The 1,953-nt window shown below is 50.4% G+C and overlaps 1 non-coding gene across 1 annotated transcript; it reads right to left on the reverse strand.

The window, feature by feature from the left end:
* Positions 1-1,429: 1,429 nt before the first annotated feature.
* Positions 1,430-1,502, reverse strand: SPRG_30163. The gene has a single exon. It is a non-coding gene; the product is annotated as a tRNA-Lys (tRNA).
* Positions 1,503-1,953: the final 451 nt, after the last annotated feature.

Raw genomic sequence — 1,953 nt, forward strand, 5'->3', positions numbered from 1 at the left:
CGTACGACGAATTCTTTATGCTTCACCGCCGTGTTGAGACCCTAAGCCCTGAGAGGAGGTTTGGACACAGTGATGCAAATTGGAGAGTGAATTATGTAGTTAGGCTTAGGCTGGTCAATATTGTCGTAGACACGCAATACAAGCGCTGGGCTGACGCACCGAATGTTTTCCCACGTCCCCAGAGACAAAGAGCGTTCGTGGTCGATATTGAGATGGTTTGTGTCGGCGCGTCGAGTACGAATTGCCTCGAATCTTTTGCAGTTGTATGTGGTATCAAATGGGAGAGCTAGCCGATTGACTTAGTGAGTTAGTCTATTAGTTATGCATGTGGAATATTTGTGTTCGCTGTCAATGTCTGGTCGATGCAATGATAATTGCACAGTTGTAAAGCTGATCAAATGTTGCTGAGGCGAAAAAGGCATATAAAATCGCTGACAATATTCAAGGAGACGCGCACAGTGGAGTCGTGTGTAGTGTAAATTTGCAAGAAGTGGTGTGCGTACCTGTACTACGTGCGAAGATATATCTTTTTGGTCACATCCTTCGCAGCGCGCCCCACATCCCGGTCAAAACCTCGCGATGCGTGAGTACTTTGGACGCTCCGGCGCTGCACCGTGGCCCGGCTGCCCGATCACGACGCTGCCACGTGTGCTCGAGGCCGATCTCGTCACCGTCCCGTCTTTCTAGAAGCGCCTCCGAAACATGAAAGATCTCAAGGAGCTCACCGTCATTGCACAGAACAAGGCGCTTTGGACCGTGCAGACGAAGGCGATCATTGACACTTGTCCCGGTGTCGATGCTGTCTACTACTCCCGAGCACGTAGGCTCCTGCGTTGAGCTGACGGCCAGTATGACTGTGTTGATGAACGTTATATTGCTGTGGGTTGTTGCAGCCACAATCTAATGCAAACAAATGCCCGAGACGGGATCCTTTCGGATCAATTTCGATTTGTCTCTGGTGCGCACACGACAACAAAATGGCGACGGACACACCGACGACGACGAGTGCCGTAGCGTACCCAGCGTGGTTTATTCTTCTGGTCGCGGTGCTTTTCTGCATTCTGTTTGCATGGGCGACGCTGCGCTACTGCTTTGGCTGGTCGACGGGGCCGAGGCGCTCTCGAGCAAGGAAACGCCTGACGCCATCATCGACGCGACGCGCGTCACGTGCGTGAGCGAGGGTCCATTTTACACGCACGCTTCGACGCCAGTGTCTGCGGTCGACGACTTGTGAGGTTCCATCCAGGTATAGCAAGCAATACAGTGAGAAGAACGATGAAATGAATATTGACGAGCGCGAGGTGTGATGCAGAGCAGCGGCGATGTTTATGCGGCGGATGCTGGTGCTGAGAGGTGCTGTCCATGCGTGTCAAGCGATGCCATCCATGCAAAAAAGAAGGCACAATTGTAGGAGCAAAAAGATTGGAAACTCCCAATGCGGGGCTCGAACCCGCGACCACACGATTAAAAGTCGTGCGCTCTACCAACTGAGCTAATCGGGATTTTCTGATTTCAGACCACTTTTAACAAATATGCACAGTGCAAATATAGAATATTCGAAACGGCAGGGTTACAGACTATGACAAACAGCGCTGTCGGTAGACAATCAAAAGATACATACTTTCACCGGATTGCACACAAATCATCTATCGCCCAGTGCTTCAAACGAGGACTTGCGCGTCGCCAGATCGACCAATCAGAGAGCGCCAATGCCCAACATTTCGGTACTCTAGAAACACCCAACTTGACGACTCATGGAGGCACATTACAAACTGGTGCCGCGTTCTTGGTGTATAATGCTGGTACTGCTGTGACTTGAAAGTAAACATTTGCTTGAGATGTTTTACCCCAGACTTGAAAATCCTACTGCGCGGTTTTAAACCTCGAAACACGGCTCTGATACCGGTAATCGAAGCATTGGTCAATATCGAAGCATTGGTCAATATCGAAGCG

The sequence above is a fragment of the Saprolegnia parasitica genome (genome assembly GCF_000151545.1).
Source record: "Saprolegnia parasitica CBS 223.65 unplaced genomic scaffold supercont2.74, whole genome shotgun sequence".
Taxonomy (NCBI): Eukaryota; Oomycota; class Saprolegniomycetes; order Saprolegniales; family Saprolegniaceae; genus Saprolegnia; species Saprolegnia parasitica.